General features: G+C 29.3%; 1 pseudogene; it reads right to left on the bottom strand.

The window, feature by feature from the left end:
• Window positions 1-17365: 17365 nt before the first annotated feature.
• Window positions 17366-20990, bottom strand: LOC145932938 (uncharacterized; annotated as a pseudogene).
• Between the last annotated feature and the right edge of the window lie 111 nt (window positions 20991-21101).

Below are 21101 nucleotides of genomic sequence, written 5' to 3' on the forward strand. Positions count from 1 at the left end.
GTATAATCGATGAATTTTTGGCTCGTCTTAAAATATTAGAAATTAATACATTTATGCCGCTGACCCTATGCGACGCATCCTTAATTTATGTATAGCAAATGAAAAAGTTTGTACGCTGTTGTCTGCTTGGTACCAAAAGATTCTGTAATCAATGTATTATTAAAATGTATAATCGATGAATTTTTGGCTCGTTTTAAAATATTAGAAATTGATACTTTTTTGACGCGGACCCTGTGCGACGCATCTTTATTTTATGTTTAAAGTAATAAAAAATTTGTACCCTGGTGTCTGCATGGTACCAAAAGATTCTGTAATAAATGTATTATTAAAATGTATAATCGATGAATTTTTGGCTCGTCTTAAAATATTAGAAATTGTTATTTTTTTGACGCGGACCCTGTGCGACGCATCCTTATTAAATGTTTATCGTATTAAAAAATTTGTACGCTGGTGTCTGCTTGGTAACAAATAATTCTGTAATCAGTGTACTATTTAAATGTATAATCGATGAATTTTTGGCTCGTCTTAAAATATTAGAAATTGATACTTTTTTGACGCGGACCCTGTGCGACGCATCCTAATTTTATGTTTATCGTATTAAAAAATTTGTACGCTGGTGTCTGCATGGTACCAAAAGATTCTGTAATCAATGTACTATTAAAATGTATAATCGATGAATTTTTGGCTCGTCTTAAAATATTAGAAATCGATACTTTTTTGAAGCGGAACCTGTGCGACGCATCCTTATTTTATGTTTATCGTATTAAAAAATTTGTACGCTGGTGTCTGCATGGTACCAAAAGATTCTGTAATAAATGTATTATTAAAATGTATAATCGATGAATTTTTGGCTCGTCATAAAATATTAGAAATCGATACTTTTTTACCGCTGACTCTATGCGACGCAACATTATTTTATGTATATCAAGTTAAAAAATTAGTACGCTGGTGTCTGTTTGGTACCAAATGATTCTATAATCAATGTACTATTACAATGTATAATCGATGAATTTTTGGCTCGTCTTAAAATATTAGAAATCGATACTTTTTTGACGCGGACCATGTGCGACGCAACCTTAATTTATGTATAGCAAATGAAAAAGTTTGTACGCTGTTGTCTGCTTGGTACCAAAATATTCTGTAATCAATGTATTATTAAAATGTATAATCGATGAATTTTTGGCTCGTCTTAAAATATTAGAAATTGATACTTTTTTGACGCGGACCCTGTGCGACGCATCCTAATTTTATGTTTATCGTATTAAAAAATTTGTACGCTGGTGTCTGCATGGTACCAAAAGATTCTGTAATCAATGTACTATTAAAATGTATAATCGATGAATTTTTGGCTCGTCTTAAAATATTAGAAATCGATACTTTTTTACCGCTGACCCAATGCGACGCAACATTATTTTATGTATATCAAGTTAAAAAATTTGTACGCTGGTGTCTGTTTGGTACCAAATGATTCTATAATCAATGTACTATTAAAATGTATAATCGATGAATTTTTGGCTCGTCTTAAAATATTAGAAATTGATACTTTTTTGACGCGGACCCTGTGCGACGCATACTTATTTTATGTTTATCGTATTAAAAAATTTGTACGCTGGTGTCTGCATGGTACCAAAAGATTCTGTAATAAAAGTATTATTAAAATGTATAATCGATGAATTTTTGGCTCGTCTTAAAATATTAGAAATTAATACTTTTTTTACGCGGACCCTGTGCGACGCATATTTATTTTATGTTTATCGTATTAAAAAATTTGTACGCTGGTGTCTGCATTGTACCAAAAGATTCTGTAATCAATGTACTATTAAAATGTATAATCGATGTATTTTTGGCTCGTCTTAAAATATTAGAAATCGATACTTTTTTGACGCGGACCCTGTGCGACGCAACATTATTTTATCTATATCAAGTTAAAAAATTTGTACGCTGGTCTCTGCATTGTACCAAAAGATTCTGTAATCAATGTACTATGAAAATGTATAATCGATGTATTTTTGGCTCGTCTTAAAATATTAGAAATTAATACATTTATGCCGCTGACCCTATGCGACGCATCCTTAATTTATGTATAGCAAATGAAAAAGTTTGTACTCTGTTGTCTGCTTGGTACCAAAAGATTCTGTAATAAATGTATTATTAAAATGTATAATCGATGAATTTTTGGCTCGTCTTTGAATATTAGAAATCGATACTTTTTTACCGCTGACCCTGTGCGACGCATCCTTTTTTTATGTTTATCGTATTAAAAAATTTGTACGCTGGTGTCTGCATTGTACCAAAAGATTCTGTAATCAATGTACTATTAAAATGTATAATCGATGTATTTTTGGCTCGTCTTAAAATATTAGAAATCGATACTTTTTTGACGCGGAACCTGTGCGACGCATCCTTATTTTATGTTTATCGTATTAAAAAATTTGTACGCTGGTGTCTGCATGGTACCAAAAGATTCTGTAATAAAAGTATTATTAAAATGTATAATCGATGAATTTTTGGCTCGTTTTAAAATATTAGAAATTGATACTTTTTTGACGCGGACCCTGTGCGACGCATCCTTATTTTATGTTTATCGTATTAAAAAATTTGTACGCTGGTGTCTGCATGGTACCAAAAGATTCTGTAATCAATGTATTACTAAAATGTATAATCGATGAATTTTTGGCTCGTCTTAAAATATTAGAAATTGATACTTTTTTGACGCGGACCCTGTGCGACGCATCCTAATTTTATGTTTATCGTATTAAAAAATTTGTACGCTGGTGTCTGCATGGTACCAAAAGATTCTGTAATCAATGTACTATTAAAATGTATAATCGATGAATTTTTGGCTCGTCTTAAAATATTAGAAATCGATACTTTTTTGAAGCGGACCCTGTGCGACGCATCCTTATTTTATGTTTATCGTATTAAAAAATTTGTACGCTGGTGTCTGCATGGTACCAAAAGATTCTGTAATAAATGTATTATTAAAATGTATAATCGATGAATTTTTGGCTCGTCATAAAATATTAGAAATCGATACTTTTTTACCGCTGACTCTATGCGACGCAACATTATTTTATGTATATCAAGTTAAAAAATTAGTACGCTGGTGTCTGTTTGGTACCAAATGATTCTATAATCAATGTACTATTACAATGTATAATCGATGAATTTTTGGCTCGTCTTAAAATATTAGAAATCGATACTTTTTTGACGCGGACCATGTGCGACGCAACCTTAATTTATGTATAGCAAATGAAAAAGTTTGTACGCTGTTGTCTGCTTGGTACCAAAAGATTCTGTAATCAATGTATTATTAAAATGTATAATCGATGAATTTTTGGCTCGTCTTAAAATAGTAGAAATTGTTACTTTTTTGACAAGGAACCTGTGCGACGCAACCTTATTTTATGTTTATCGTATTAAAAAATTTGTACGCTGGTGTCTGCATGGTACCAAAAGATTCTGTAATAAATGTACTATTAAAATGTATAATCGATGAATTTTTGGCTCGTCTTAAAATATTAGAAATTAATACATTTATGCCGCTGACCCTATGCGACGCATCCTTAATTTATGTATAGCAAATGAAAAAGTTTGTACGCTGTTGTCTGCTTGGTACCAAAAGATTCTGTAATCAATGTACTATTAAAATGTATAATCGATGACTTTTTGGCTCGTCTTAAAATATTAGAAATTAATACATTTATGCCGCTGACCCTATGCGACGCATCCTTAATTTATGTATAGCAAATGAAAAAGGTTGTACGCTGTTGTCTGCTTGGTACCAAAAGATTCTGTAATCAATGTATTATTAAAATGTATAATCGATGAATTTTTGGCTCGTCTTAAAATATTCGAAATTGATACTTTTTTGACGCGGACCCTGTGCGACGCATCTTTATTTTATGTTTATCGTATTAAAAAATTTGTACGCTGGTGTCTGCATTGTACCAAAAGATTCTGTAATCAATGTACTATTAAAATGTATAATCGATGAATTTTTGGCTCGTCTTAAAATATTAGAAATCGATACTTTTTTACCGCTGACCCTATGCGACGCAACATTATTTTATGTATATCAAGTTAAAAAATTTGTACGCTGGTCTCTGCATTGTAACAAAAGATTCTGTAATCAATGTACTATTAAAATGTATAATCGATGAATTTTTGGCTCGTCTTAAAATATTAGAAATTAATACATTTATGCCGCTGACCCTATGCGACGCATCCTTAATTTATGTATAGCAAATGAAAAAGGTTGTACGCTGTTGTCTGCTTGGTACCAAAAGATTCTGTAATCAATGTATTATTAAAATGTATAATCGATGAATTTTTGGCTCGTCTTAAAATATTCGAAATTGATACTTTTTTGACGCGGACCCTGTGCGACGCATCTTTATTTTATGTTTATCGTATTAAAAAATTTGTACGCTGGTGTCTGCATTGTACCAAAAGATTCTGTAATCAATGTACTATTAAAATGTATAATCGATGAATTTTTGGCTCGTCTTAAAATATTAGAAATCGATACTTTTTTACCGCTGACCCTATGCGACGCAACATTATTTTATGTATATCAAGTTAAAAAATTTGTACGCTGGTCTCTGCATTGTAACAAAAGATTCTGTAATCAATGTACTATTAAAATGTATAATCGATGAATTTTTGGCTCGTCTTAAAATATTAGAAATTAATACATTTATGCCGCTGACCCTATGCGACGCATCCTTAATTTATGTATAGCAAATGAAAAAGTTTGTACGCTGTTGTCTGCTTGGTACCAAAAGATTCTGTAATCAATGTATTATTAAAATGTATAATCGATGAATTTTTGGCTCGTCTTAAAATATTAGAAATTGATACTTTTTTGACGCGGACCCTGTGCGACGCATCCTAATTTTATGTTTATCGTATTAAAAAATTTGTACGCTGGTGTCTGCATGGTACCAAAAGATTCTGTAATCAATGTATTATTAAAATGTATAATCGATGAATTTTTGGCTCGTCTTAAAATATTCGAAATTGATACTTTTTTGACGCGGACCCTGTGCGACGCATCTTTATTTTATGTTTATCGTATTAAAAAATTTGTACGCTGGTGTCTGCATGGTACCAAAAGATTCTGTAATCAATGTACTATTAAAATGTATAATCGATGAATTTTTGGCTCGTCTTAAAATATTAGAAATTAATACATTTATGCCGCTGACCCTATGCGACGCATCCTTAATTTATGTATAGCAAATGAAAAAGTTTGTACGCTGTTGTCTGCTTGGTACCAAAAGATTCTGTAATCAATGTATTATTAAAATGTATAATCGATGAATTTTTGGCTCGTCTTAAAATATTAGAAATTGATACTTTTTTGACGCGGACCCTGTGCGACGCATCCTAATTTTATGTTTATCGTATTAAAAAATTTGTACGCTGGTGTCTGCATGGTACCAAAAGATTCTGTAATCAATGTATTATTAAAATGTATAATCGATGAATTTTTGGCTCGTCTTAAAATATTCGCAATTGATACTTTTTTGACGCGGACCCTGTGCGACGCATCTTTATTTTATGTTTATCGTATTAAAAAATTTTTGTACGCTGGTGTCTGCAATGTACCAAAAGATTCTGTAATCAATGTACTATTAAAATGTATAATCGATGAATTTTTGGCTCGTCTTAAAATATTAGAAATCGATACTTTTTTACCGCTGACCCAATGCGACGCAACATTATTTTATGTATATCAAGTTAAAAAATTTGTACGCTGGTGTCTGTTTGGTACCAAATGATTCTATAATCAATGTACTATTAAAATGTATAATCGATGAATTTTTGGCTCGTCTTAAAATATTAGAAATTGATACTTTTTTGACGCGGACCCTGTGCGACGCATACTTATTTTATGTTTATCGTATTAAAAAATTTGTACGCTGGTGTCTGCATGGTACCAAAAGATTCTGTAATTAAAGTATTATTAAAATATATAATCGATGAATTTTTGGCTCATCTTAAAATATTAGAAATTAATACTTTTTTTACGCGGACCCTGTGCGACGCATATTTATTTTATGTTTATCGTATTAAAAAATTTGTACGCTGGTGTCTGCATTGTACCAAAAGATTCTGTAATCAATGTACTATTAAAATGTATAATCGATGTATTTTTGGCTCGTCTTAAAATATTAGAAATCGATACTTTTTTGACGCGGACCCTGTGCGACGCAACATTATTTTATCTATATCAAGTTAAAAAATTTGTACGCTGGTCTCTGCATTGTACCAAAAGATTCTGTAATCAATGTACTATGAAAATGTATAATCGATGTATTTTTGGCTCGTCTTAAAATATTAGAAATTAATACATTTATGCCGCTGACCCTATGCGACGCATCCTTAATTTATGTATAGCAAATGAAAAAGTTTGTACTCTGTTGTCTGCTTGGTACCAAAAGATTCTGTAATAAATGTATTATTAAAATGTATAATCGATGAATTTTTGGCTCGTCTTTGAATATTAGAAATCGATACTTTTTTACCGCTGACCCTGTGCGACGCATCCTTATTTTATGTTTATCGTATTAAAAAATTTGTACGCTGGTGTCTGCATGGTACCAAAAGATTCTGTAATCAATGTACTATTAAAATGTATAATCGATGAATTTTTGGCTCGTCTTAAAATATTAGAAATCGATACTTTTTTACCGCTGACCCTATGCCACGCAACATCATTTTATGTATATCAAGTTAAAAAATTTGTACGCTGGTGTCTGTTTGGTACCAAATGATTCTATAATCAATGTACTATTACAATGTATAATCGATGAATTTTTGGCTCGTCTTAAAATATTAGAAATCGATACTTTTTTGACGCGGACCCTGTGCGACGCAACTTTATTTTATGTTTATCGTATTAAAAAATTTGTACGCTGGTGTCTGTTTGGTACCAAATGATTCTATAATCAATGTACTATTAAAATGTATAATCGATGAATTTTTGGCTCGTCTTAAAATATTAGAAATCGATACTTTTTTGACGCGGACCCTGTGCGACGCATCTTTATTTTATGTTTATCGTATTAAAAAATTTGTACGCTGGTGTCTGCATGGTACCAAAAGATTCTGTAATAAAAGTATTATTAAAATGTATAATCGATGAATTTTTGGCTCGTTTTAAAATATTAGAAATTGATACTTTTTTGACGCGGACCCTGTGCGACGCATCCTTATTTTATGTTTATCGTATTAAAAAATTTGTACGCTGGTGTCTGCATGGTACCAAAAGATTCTGTAATCAATGTATTACTAAAATGTATAATCGATGAATTTTTGGCTCGTCTTAAAATATTAGAAATTGATACTTTTTTGACGCGGACCCTGTGCGACGCATCCTAATTTTATGTTTATCGTATTAAAAAATTTGTACGCTGGTGTCTGCATGGTACCAAAAGATTCTGTAATCAATGTACTATTAAAATGTATAATCGATGAATTTTTGGCTCGTCTTAAAATATTAGAAATCGATACTTTTTTGAAGCGGACCCTGTGCGACGCATCCTTATTTTATGTTTATCGTATTAAAAAATTTGTACGCTGGTGTCTGCATGGTACCAAAAGATTCTGTAATAAATGTATTATTAAAATGTATAATCGATGAATTTTTGGCTCGTCATAAAATATTAGAAATCGATACTTTTTTACCGCTGACTCTATGCGACGCAACATTATTTTATGTATATCAAGTTAAAAAATTAGTACGCTGGTGTCTGTTTGGTACCAAATGATTCTATAATCAATGTACTATTACAATGTATAATCGATGAATTTTTGGCTCGTCTTAAAATATTAGAAATCGATACTTTTTTGACGCGGACCATGTGCGACGCAACCTTAATTTATGTATAGCAAATGAAAAAGTTTGTACGCTGTTGTCTGCTTGGTACCAAAAGATTCTGTAATCAATGTATTATTAAAATGTATAATCGATGAATTTTTGGCTCGTCTTAAAATAGTAGAAATTGTTACTTTTTTGACAAGGAACCTGTGCGACGCAACCTTATTTTATGTTTATCGTATTAAAAAATTTGTACGCTGGTGTCTGCATGGTACCAAAAGATTCTGTAATCAATGTACTATTAAAATGTATAATCGATGAATTTTTGGCTCGTCTTAAAATATTAGAAATTAATACATTTATGCCGCTGACCCTATGCGACGCATCCTTAATTTATGTATAGCAAATGAAAAAGTTTGTACGCTGTTGTCTGCTTGGTACCAAAAGATTCTGTAATCAATGTACTATTAAAATGTATAATCGATGACTTTTTGGCTCGTCTTAAAATATTAGAAATTAATACATTTATGCCGCTGACCCTATGCGACGCATCCTTAATTTATGTATAGCAAATGAAAAAGGTTGTACGCTGTTGTCTGCTTGGTACCAAAAGATTCTGTAATCAATGTATTATTAAAATGTATAATCGATGAATTTTTGGCTCGTCTTAAAATATTCGAAATTGATACTTTTTTGACGCGGACCCTGTGCGACGCATCTTTATTTTATGTTTATCGTATTAAAAAATTTGTACGCTGGTGTCTGCATTGTACCAAAAGATTCTGTAATCAATGTACTATTAAAATGTATAATCGATGAATTTTTGGCTCGTCTTAAAATATTAGAAATCGATACTTTTTTACCGCTGACCCTATGCGACGCAACATTATTTTATGTATATCAAGTTAAAAAATTTGTACGCTGGTCTCTGCATTGTAACAAAAGATTCTGTAATCAATGTACTATTAAAATGTATAATCGATGAATTTTTGGCTCGTCTTAAAATATTAGAAATTAATACATTTATGCCGCTGACCCTATGCGACGCATCCTTAATTTATGTATAGCAAATGAAAAAGGTTGTACGCTGTTGTCTGCTTGGTACCAAAAGATTCTGTAATCAATGTATTATTAAAATGTATAATCGATGAATTTTTGGCTCGTCTTAAAATATTCGAAATTGATACTTTTTTGACGCGGACCCTGTGCGACGCATCTTTATTTTATGTTTATCGTATTAAAAAATTTGTACGCTGGTGTCTGCATTGTACCAAAAGATTCTGTAATCAATGTACTATTAAAATGTATAATCGATGAATTTTTGGCTCGTCTTAAAATATTAGAAATCGATACTTTTTTACCGCTGACCCTATGCGACGCAACATTATTTTATGTATATCAAGTTAAAAAATTTGTACGCTGGTCTCTGCATTGTAACAAAAGATTCTGTAATCAATGTACTATTAAAATGTATAATCGATGAATTTTTGGCTCGTCTTAAAATATTAGAAATTAATACATTTATGCCGCTGACCCTATGCGACGCATCCTTAATTTATGTATAGCAAATGAAAAAGTTTGTACGCTGTTGTCTGCTTGGTACCAAAAGATTCTGTAATCAATGTATTATTAAAATGTATAATCGATGAATTTTTGGCTCGTCTTAAAATATTAGAAATTGATACTTTTTTGACGCGGACCCTGTGCGACGCATCCTAATTTTATGTTTATCGTATTAAAAAATTTGTACGCTGGTGTCTGCATGGTACCAAAAGATTCTGTAATCAATGTATTATTAAAATGTATAATCGATGAATTTTTGGCTCGTCTTAAAATATTCGAAATTGATACTTTTTTGACGCGGACCCTGTGCGACGCATCTTTATTTTATGTTTATCGTATTAAAAAATTTGTACGCTGGTGTCTGCATGGTACCAAAAGATTCTGTAATCAATGTACTATTAAAATGTATAATCGATGAATTTTTGGCTCGTCTTAAAATATTAGAAATTAATACATTTATGCCGCTGACCCTATGCGACGCATCCTTAATTTATGTATAGCAAATGAAAAAGTTTGTACGCTGTTGTCTGCTTGGTACCAAAAGATTCTGTAATCAATGTATTATTAAAATGTATAATCGATGAATTTTTGGCTCGTCTTAAAATATTAGAAATTGATACTTTTTTGACGCGGACCCTGTGCGACGCATCCTAATTTTATGTTTATCGTATTAAAAAATTTGTACGCTGGTGTCTGCATGGTACCAAAAGATTCTGTAATCAATGTATTATTAAAATGTATAATCGATGAATTTTTGGCTCGTCTTAAAATATTCGCAATTGATACTTTTTTGACGCGGACCCTGTGCGACGCATCTTTATTTTATGTTTATCGTATTAAAAAATTTTTGTACGCTGGTGTCTGCAATGTACCAAAAGATTCTGTAATCAATGTACTATTAAAATGTATAATCGATGAATTTTTGGCTCGTCTTAAAATATTAGAAATCGATACTTTTTTACCGCTGACCCAATGCGACGCAACATTATTTTATGTATATCAAGTTAAAAAATTTGTACGCTGGTGTCTGTTTGGTACCAAATGATTCTATAATCAATGTACTATTAAAATGTATAATCGATGAATTTTTGGCTCGTCTTAAAATATTAGAAATTGATACTTTTTTGACGCGGACCCTGTGCGACGCATACTTATTTTATGTTTATCGTATTAAAAAATTTGTACGCTGGTGTCTGCATGGTACCAAAAGATTCTGTAATTAAAGTATTATTAAAATATATAATCGATGAATTTTTGGCTCATCTTAAAATATTAGAAATTAATACTTTTTTTACGCGGACCCTGTGCGACGCATATTTATTTTATGTTTATCGTATTAAAAAATTTGTACGCTGGTGTCTGCATTGTACCAAAAGATTCTGTAATCAATGTACTATTAAAATGTATAATCGATGTATTTTTGGCTCGTCTTAAAATATTAGAAATCGATACTTTTTTGACGCGGACCCTGTGCGACGCAACATTATTTTATCTATATCAAGTTAAAAAATTTGTACGCTGGTCTCTGCATTGTACCAAAAGATTCTGTAATCAATGTACTATGAAAATGTATAATCGATGTATTTTTGGCTCGTCTTAAAATATTAGAAATTAATACATTTATGCCGCTGACCCTATGCGACGCATCCTTAATTTATGTATAGCAAATGAAAAAGTTTGTACTCTGTTGTCTGCTTGGTACCAAAAGATTCTGTAATAAATGTATTATTAAAATGTATAATCGATGAATTTTTGGCTCGTCTTTGAATATTAGAAATCGATACTTTTTTACCGCTGACCCTGTGCGACGCATCCTTATTTTATGTTTATCGTATTAAAAAATTTGTACGCTGGTGTCTGCATGGTACCAAAAGATTCTGTAATCAATGTACTATTAAAATGTATAATCGATGAATTTTTGGCTCGTCTTAAAATATTAGAAATCGATACTTTTTTACCGCTGACCCTATGCCACGCAACATCATTTTATGTATATCAAGTTAAAAAATTTGTACGCTGGTGTCTGTTTGGTACCAAATGATTCTATAATCAATGTACTATTACAATGTATAATCGATGAATTTTTGGCTCGTCTTAAAATATTAGAAATCGATACTTTTTTGACGCGGACCCTGTGCGACGCAACTTTATTTTATGTTTATCGTATTAAAAAATTTGTACGCTGGTGTCTGTTTGGTACCAAATGATTCTATAATCAATGTACTATTAAAATGTATAATCGATGAATTTTTGGCTCGTCTTAAAATATTAGAAATCGATACTTTTTTGACGCGGACCCTGTGCGACGCATCTTTATTTTATGTTTATCGTATTAAAAAATTTGTACGCTGGTGTCTGCATTGTACCAAAAGATTCTGTAATCAATGTACTATTTAAATGTATAATCGATGAATTTTTGGCTCGTCTTAAAATATTCGAAATTGATACTTTTTTGACGCGGACCCTGTGCGACGCATCTTTATTTTATGTTTATCGTATTAAAAAATTTGTACTCTGGTGTCTGCATTGTACCAAAAGATTCTGTAATCAATGTACTATTAAAATGTATAATCGATGAATTTTTGGCTCGTCTTAAACTATTAGAAATCGATATTTTTTTACCGCTGACCCTATGCGACGCAACATTATTTTATGTATATCAAGTTAAAAAATTTGTACGCTGGTGTCTGTTTGGTACCAAATGATTCTATAATCAATGTACTATTAAAATGTATAATCGATGTATTTTTGGCTCGTCTTAAAATATTAGAAATTAATACATTTATGCCGCTGACCCTATGCGACGCATCCTTAATTTATGTATAGCAAATGAAAAAGTTTGTACGCTGTTGTCTGCTTGGTACCAAAAGATTCTGTAATCAATGTATTATTAAAATGTATAATCGATGAATTTTTGGCTCGTCTTAAAATATTAGAAATTGATACTTTTTTGACGCGGACCCTGTGCGACGCATCCTAATTTTATGTTTATCGTATTAAAAAATTTGTACGCTGGTGTCTGCATGGTACCAAAAGATTCTGTAATCAATGTATTATTAAAATGTATAATCGATGAATTTTTGGCTCGTCTTAAAATATTCGAAATTCATACTTTTTTGACGCGGACCCTGTGCGACGCATCTTTATTTTATGTTTATCGTATTAAAAAATTTGTACGCTGGTGTCTGCATGGTACCAAAAGATTCTGTAATCAATGTACTATTAAAATGTATAATCGATGAATTTTTGGCTCGTCTTAAAATATTAGAAATTAATATATTTATGCCGCTGACCCTATGCGACGCATCCTTAATTTATGTATAGCAAATGAAAAAGTTTGTACGCTGTTGTCTGCTTGGTACCAAAAGATTCTGTAATCAATGTACTATTAAAATGTATAATCGATGAATTTTTGGCTCGTCTTAAAATATTAGAAATTAATACATTTATGCCGCTGACCCTATGCGACGCATCCTTAATTTATGTATAGCAAATGAAAAAGTTTGTACGCTGTTGTCTGCTTGGTACCAAAAGATTCTGTAATCAATGTATTATTAAAATGTATAATCGATGAATTTTTGGCTCGTCTTAAAATATTCGAAATTGATACTTTTTTGACGCGGACCCTGTGCGACGCATCTTTATTTTATGTTTATCGTATTAAAATATTTGTACGCTGGTGTCTGCATTGTACCAAAAGATTCTGTAATCAATGTACTATTAAAATGTATAATCGATGAATTTTTGGCTCGTCTTAAAATATTAGAAATCGATATTTTTTTACCGCTGACCCTTTGCGACGCAACATTATTTTATGTATATCAAGTTAAAAAATTTGTACGCTGGTGTCTGTTTGGTACCAAATGATTCTATAATCAATGTACTATTAAAATGTATAATCGATGTATTTTTGGCTCGTCTTAAAATATTAGAAATCGATACTTTTTTGACGCGGACCCTGTGCGACGCATCCTTTTTTTATGTTTATCGTATTAAAAAATTTGTACGCTGGTGTCTGCATGGTACCAAAAGATTCTGTAATAAAAGTATTATTAAAATGTATAATCGATGAATTTTTGGCTCGTCTTAAAATATTAGAAATCGATACTTTTTTACCGCTGACCCTATGCGACGCAACATTATTTTATGTATATCAAGTTAAAAAATTTGTACGCTGGTGTCTGTTTGGTACCAAATGATTCTATAATCAATGTATTATTAAAATGTATAATCGATGTATTTTTGGCTCGTCTTAAAATATTGAAAATTAAAATGTTTATACCGCGGACCCCATGCGGCTCACAATTATATTACGTGTATTATACCAAAAAGTTTGTACGCTGGTATGCTGATGGTACCATCATAATGTGCATATAATGTAGTGTTGAAATATATGAAAGATTAATGTTTGGCTCGTTTTAAAATATTGAAAATTAAAATTTTTACGTCGCTGGCCCCATTCGGCGCACAATAATATTACATGTACTAGGGTGGATCAATAAGTACCCGTGTTTGAAGACAAGGTGGTATTGCTGAGGGAAGTTCGCATTATCATCGTGTATTAACTTCTTTCAAACGACGCCATACCAAATTTCAGACTGATTCATAGATTAGTTTTGATTTGACAGCCATTTGTATTAAACGTGTTTGGTGTTTTTCGATACAATGGAAAAAGAGCAATATCGATCCGTATTCGCTTTTTATTTTTGAATGGAAAAACGACGAAGCTAGTAGTTATGGAAACCTGTTAATGAATAAAGTATCCCCTTAGACACTTATAATCATACGCTTGGTTAGCATTGCATCTATATGTAAGGATAATAACAAGCTACAACGAAGCAGATAAGACACCAGTAATAGATGCGATATCTGAACTATCGTGAAACTTCCGCACTTAATTCATTAAAATTAAATATTATGCAAGGCGTTAGCAGTTATCCGATTGTTAGGAAGTACTGTGTATGTCTTTTTGTTAAAGCAAATATATTTCCTCTGACTTTGCCATGATATTCGAGCCGTAATATACAAGCGAACATCTATTTATTACTGAAGTGAATTAACAGTATGAGATCATATCTTTCAACATAATAATGGAATATTATGGTTTTTGTTTGTATTAATTAATAAAATATTAAAAATGTTTTTAAATGAAATATTAATCATTATTTGTTTATATGGAATTGACATAATTTTGAATTGTATTGCAAATTTCTTACTTTAGTTATTAAAGAAGGTTTTCATTTTAATTTTTTACAAAAGTAACTAAATGTGTATGTTTTTGTAAATATTTAAAAAATTGAAGTTTGCTAAATATATGTAAAGATAAATTCAAAATTAGAAATTAAAAAATTTTATATTATTAAACAAAATTAAATGCAAACAAAGAGATCAATTTTTAAAATTTTAAACAGAACCGCGATGTTTGACTTTTTATTTGTATATTTTTAATAATATTTATGAAGATATAAAAAAAAGTTTTACTTACATTTATATATGTATATAGATTATAATTGTGAATTTTTGATCGTTAATTAATTTTAATTTTATACAATATAAATAGCGATGCTGCTAAATAAATATCGATCTATGTATGTATTAAAAATATTATATAATCAATTTTATACTAAACATTTTGAACTTTTAAGATAACTGACTCATTGTAGATTAGAACATATCAGCAAACGTTAATTTTATCGATAGATAGAAATGTATCGTAAGAAGCTCACATTTTACTTGTACGTAAAGATATTTATTTTTACAAGATAAATGCAACTCCAACAACATTACAAAGCACGACATTTGAATATTTGAAATAGAAAATAAATCTAAAAAAATGTTCTATTATTTTTCTATTTGTAACAATAATGATTTTTAATTCTAATAATAATTGTTAATAAATTATATTTTATAATTTTGATTTACTAAATAAAAGAAAAATATAAATAGTATATTTTTTATTAAATAGAATTTGCCATTAATAAATTAAAATATTGCAATTTAAAATTAAATGTATATCTATATTTTTATTTTACAAACTCTTTTATTTCTTCTATTTTATAAATTGTTTCTACTTATAGAATTTATGCGGGGCTATTCAAAAATGTGTTGTCAATTGAATATGATGATATGACAAAATAAATGCGAGGGCCTATATTTATAAACTTATTGTCGTACATTTTTTACCTTCACAGAGAATTTACGACTTCCCTCAAATCATCGGTTGCCTATGCTGTAATTCGTTGTAAAGCGCAATTAATTGTCATAAATTATTAAAAAGTTTCTAATTATATTTAATTATACAGTCGAACCTCGCTAATTCGAAAACCTCTATAAATCGAAACAATGTTCGTTTACCTTGAGAAAACCTCTATATATAAGTCGACAAAAAATATGAAATTAACTCGAAGTTTTTGGAGCGACATTTGACCTCTGTAATTCGAATTTTCGAAAACGAAGCTTCTGTAATTTGAATTTTCATAAACAAAGACTCTGTAATTCGAATTTTCAAAGACAAAGCCTCTGTAATTTGAAACAAACTGTTAATGTTTTGCATATTAAAAATGTTTGTTTGAACTTATCTGACATTATATACATTGTAAAAAATATCCTTAAATTTAATGTACTTTTAAAGTACATTTGCGATTATTTTTATAGATTAATTTTATATTGTAACTAAATAAACGAAATAGCTAAATCTCTATAATTCGAACTTTTTATACACCTCTGTAATTTAAAAAACTCTATAATTCAAAATCTATACAATTCGAAAAATTGTTTTCTTTCCTTCAATTTCAAATTAGCGAAGTTCGACTGTATTTAATTGTATCACATTTAATTTGTGCAACAAAATATTTAGCATTGGTAAAATCTTGACTTTATATTAACTTATTTTCTGTTCAAAAAGTAATCGTATTAATCATTAACAACTTTTATTAATGCAGAAATAAATTATCTCAAAAATATAGTTATTAAAAATTATTATACATTAAAAGACTATTTTTGATAATAAATATCGTTACCTGTAAGTTGTTTTCTCTTAACTGTGCACAGAATTGAATTGAATCAGTATATTCCATTGGAGATGTCATATGAAACACGTTCTTTATTAACTCGCCGACATTATTGTTTTGTTTTTATGCACTTATTAATATTATCCATTGTCGCAAATAGGAAAATAACAGCGTATTAATAAAAATTACGAAGAAGGAGCTTGTTTTTTTCAATATCCGAATGCTGTAAACACATGTTGGTAATGGTCTAGAACATATGGAGGACGAAAATATCCGTTGAAACTTCAGGTTGAATACATGTAATATCATAGCATTAATTTTTGTTGTACAGAATATTTTGGGTAACTAACGAGGCATTAAGCAGTGCATCAAAGAAATATTATATTGCAGGAAATGGCAGTTGAAGACGAAGTGGTGCAATCAATAGCGCATGAATTATTTATATGCTAGCGTTTAATTCCTCATGGTAATTAATAGTATCTAATCTTCCATGATTGTGGGAAATAAAGGTGAAATACGTGCGAGATATGGCACGCATAAATTTTTCGATAATTGCAATAAGTAGCCACATTGTTGTCGATCCACTTCTTGCTTCTCTACTACTCTGTAATGTTTATAATTTTATAATAGCAACATAGGCACATAGATCGCTATTATATTTATTGTTCTGTTTAATTATAAACTTAAAGTACTATTTAAATGTAGAACTGTAAATATTAAACTGTTCCATATATTAATTTATTGTTCATGTATAGTAACTTTGAAAAGTGTTTGAAAGATCGAGGATAAACGATTAATGATTTTTGTAGTAATAATTAAAATAATTGAAGAAAATATAATTATTACGAATTTTCACATTCTTTGGTAAATGATAATTATTATAAATTTTGTAATTTATTATGCATTTTATTTTAACATCTCTTATCTTTTTCTTCTATTTTATAGTTTTCCTTATCTACAAGACTTATGCGGCAATCACTACTCTTAGCGTCATAAAATATGACAAGACCGTGGTTACAAACTGCGAATATACATAATATAAATCTTGTGAAGTAATACATAAAAGTGTGTCCCAAGTAAGTACAAAAAATTGAAGAGAATATTCCTTGGCTTAATTTATGAAGAAAAGATATTCTATAAACACATATGTTCTCTAAGCATCAGTTTCGTTTTCAAAATACAAAATGTCAAAGTTGTGAAAAAATTATGAAAACCTATTATACTTTATATGAAAAACTATTATACCTTTTCTTCATTAAATAAGCCAAGGAATCTCTCCTTCAATTTTTTGTATTTATTTAGAAAGCATCCTGTATATTTTTAATTAAAAAAAAGTTTCTCACATTAGCATAATATTCTAGAGTAAGAGCGGGTAATAAACCACCCATAGATATTAAAAATGGTCGCTGACTTTTTTGAAGCATTATGAAAATGTCATTCTTCATTTTCTGCGTTTTACCAATCCATGACGTACCATATATTGACCAAGAAAGTCGCGTACTCTATAAATAAAACAGATCACAAATTATATTTTATTTTTTTATGTAATAAAATTATACGAGGTGTTCTATTTATTTGTACATTACAAATATCGTAAAAACTAAATATTGTAGAAATAAAATGTGTTAAAGAAAATTTATATGATTTCGAAGAAAAAATAGTTGATAATCTTGACTAAAAGAGAAAAATAATTGATAATTTTAATTAAGGTCATTTTTCAAAATTATTTAAAGATTTATATAATTTTTGAAATAAAACTATTCCATATTATATATATTACATATTGATACCTCGCATGAGTTATAAGGGTAAAATGTCCAAAAGAGAAAATAGTTCACAAGATATTTTAAAATTATGTCAAATTAGAGTATACAAATCATGCTTGCTTATATCATGCAGACTTATAGTTATTATTATTTTTTTTGTATTATACACATACATATATTTATGATTATATATAATTAAATTATAGTAAAACACATTTATATTTTTTTTAACTTACTTTATTTTATTTATGTTTTTAATCAAGTGTTGCATTTTATTATTTCTAACGGAAATAGTTTTAAGCTTAAGAACCCAAAATTGAAGAAATATAAAAAAAATTTGAAAATGTTAAATGTTAATATAGCTGAATATGATTATATAATAACATAACAGATGTGTGTTTATAAGATTTTTATTATAATTGTTTATTATTTAGTTAAAGAGCTTACGACTTCTTTTAAATCATCGGCTGTCCATGCTGTGATAAACAATCGTTGTAAAGCGCCTACTGCCATAGATATAAATTGAGGAATCAGAATACTAGATTGTAACTGCGTTTTCAAAATTAAAAGTTCTTAAATTATAAGTCTTAATACTTATATGCACTTATAGTTATATTATATCATAAAATGCTTACATATAATAAAGGAAAACCACCGCTAATTACAGTAAAGGCCATCGTGAAATTAGTTTTAAAAAGTATATATTTAATAGTTTGCTGTGTTTTTGTAGTAAATCTGTTCATATAAAGAAATGAGCAAATTAAAAAAAATAAAGTCACTATTATTATATTATTATAAAGTTACTAAATTTATGAAAAGTAGTAATAAAAAAGAAAATATGTGTAATGGCACATATGTAAAAGATTATTTTTTATTCACATATTTATTGGATAAAAGATAAAATTGGAGACTAAATTAATTCAAAATTTGCTTTAAAATTTGACTTATATAAAATAAAAATTTTAACACTAATTAAACTTTTTTAAATAACATTATTAGATATAATAAAACGCTTTCGGAATTTCCGAACCTGACAAAAAGTCATTTTTTGTCGACCAGTGTAATCGGTACACTATTCTGTAATGTTTTGAAAAATGTAAATATATTATTTCTATCTTACTTTATTATTTCCTGATGTTTCCTGATAGACGATATGACATGAGCTTCATCAGTAGCGTGCTCTATTTCAAATGCCAACATTTCCAATCTAGATGCTGAATAGAAAAAGAAAACGGCAATCATAATATCCGCATTAATAGACAAAGTAACGTGCATGCATGCAAAAATTTGTATGATGTAGACAATAAACTTTCGTAACAATGGTTCCGTCGAGAACGGATATCATACGCTTGAAGGAAAATCCTGAGGTGTAAATAAAGGAGCACAGAGGACAGCAATCCCTGCCATAGCGAAGGATATTGCAACAGTTGTTAAAAATGTAGCGTAACGATCTGTATACTTTTGCAAGATAACTCTTTCGCGATCCTTCGAAAACTTTATAAATTCTTCGATGTTTACCACTAGATTCTAGAACATATTGGAAACCATTTATATTTATAGTTCAATAGAAAAAGTTAAAAATAATTTATTTTTGAATGTATTGTTAACTTTTGCTGGTAGACCCTGGGTCATTTGGTCTCATTATTCTGTGCATAAAAATATTAATGTAAGATTACCAAAAACAGAATGTTTGATATTTTGTATTTTATGTCAAAATACTGTAAAAAATTTCAAAGATTATAATTCAAAAAGTATTGAATAAATAAATACTTTATTATAGTGTTTTAAAAGCTCTTGAGATAAAACTACATATAAGGATATGCAATAAAAAATGGGGGTTCCCATTTAAAAATTTCAAGGTGATCTTTACGTGATCTTGACAACGTTGTTCAATGTCAAATTGATATTACTATGTAATGCACACACGCACGCACACGCACCACATATATTTCTTAAATTAAATATGCACCCATAAATTAAAATATACACACACAAATGCATATGTGTTGTTATGAAATTATTGCATAGTATAAACCGATTGTAATAAATAAGAATAACAAATCCAAAAATAAAGAATTTGTTGTAAAATAATTTATTTATATATATACATATAATTATAATTAAAATTTACTGAAATATGTATATATATGTATATAAGATTTTTTCAATATTTTTATAATTACAAAACAATACATATATAAATAAAATTCTATTAAAAATAAAATAAAATAAAATTTTAAATTTTAATTTTTATAAATTAACAATCTAAGACATTTAATCAAAGAATCATGCGTAAAATTTTCAACTTTATTGCATTAAATTGCATTATAATCTACATGTATTCATTAGAAATATAATTGCATTTGTAAAATCTTCACTTTATATAAGTTTGTTCTTTAATTCGAAATTAATTATATTAATTACAATTACTAGCAATTTTAATTAGCTCAAAATAAATTATTGAAAAATAGTTATTAAATATTATTAGCATACATATGAAAGAATATTATCGATAAATATTACCTGTAACTGTCTTCTTTTAACTGTGCACAAAAATGAAGTGAGAATAGCTTCCGTAAAACATGTCAAATGTGATACGTTCTTCATTAACTCGCCGACATCATTGTTTCGATTTTTGTATGCACTTATTAACATTCCTATCCACGTCAATGCGAATATGAAGATACAAACGTAGTAATAAAAATTACGAAGAAGAAGCTTATTTTTTTCAATATCCGGATGCGGCGGCCACGTGTTGGTAATAGTCCCCAATACTCGGAGGAGGTAAAATATCTGTTGAAACTTCAGGTGAATAAATGCCATAACGTGTCATTGATTGCTATCTAGAATATTCTCAGTAACTACGAGGCATTAAGCAGCGCATCGCAGAAATATAGGAAAGGAAAGATAGAGTAGTTGGGGGCGAAATGGTGC

The sequence above is a fragment of the Prenolepis imparis genome, unplaced genomic scaffold, assembly GCF_030444845.1.
Source record: "Prenolepis imparis isolate NDT839.2.m4 unplaced genomic scaffold, iyPreImpa1.0 SCAF_2, whole genome shotgun sequence".
NCBI lineage: Eukaryota > Metazoa > Arthropoda > Insecta > Hymenoptera > Formicidae > Prenolepis > Prenolepis imparis.